Here is a 470-nt window from a genome sequence, read left to right as displayed (position 1 = left end):
GGGGAGTTGGGGCTCTGCCCCCTGTCATGCACAGAGCAGGGCGGATCAGGAGGTTGCGATGCCACCCTCAGTCACGCTCAGGGTAGGGCCGATTGGGGGGTTGGGACACCGCCCCCTGTCACACTCAAGGCAGGGTTGATGGGGAGGTTGTATCGCCACCCCCTGTCACGCACAGAGCAGGGCGGATCAGGGGGTTGTGGTGCCACCCCTGTCACATACAGAGCAGGGCCCATAAGGGTGGTTGGGGCTCCATACCCTGTCACACACAGAGCAGGGCCGATCAGGGGGTTGGGGAGCTCCCCTCATCACACACAGAGCAGGGCTGATCAGGGGGCTGGGGAGCTCCCCCCTGTTATGCACAGAGCAGGGCGGATCAGGAGGTTGTGATGCCACCCTCAGTCACTCTCAGGGTAGGGCCGATTGGGGGGTTGGGGCGCTGCCCCCTGTCACACTCAAGGCAGGGTCGATGG

The sequence above is a fragment of the Myotis brandtii genome, unplaced genomic scaffold, assembly GCF_000412655.1.
Source record: "Myotis brandtii unplaced genomic scaffold, ASM41265v1 scaffold645, whole genome shotgun sequence".
Lineage (NCBI taxonomy): Eukaryota > Metazoa > Chordata > Mammalia > Chiroptera > Vespertilionidae > Myotis > Myotis brandtii.
Note: the sequence above shows the minus strand (reverse complement) of the source record.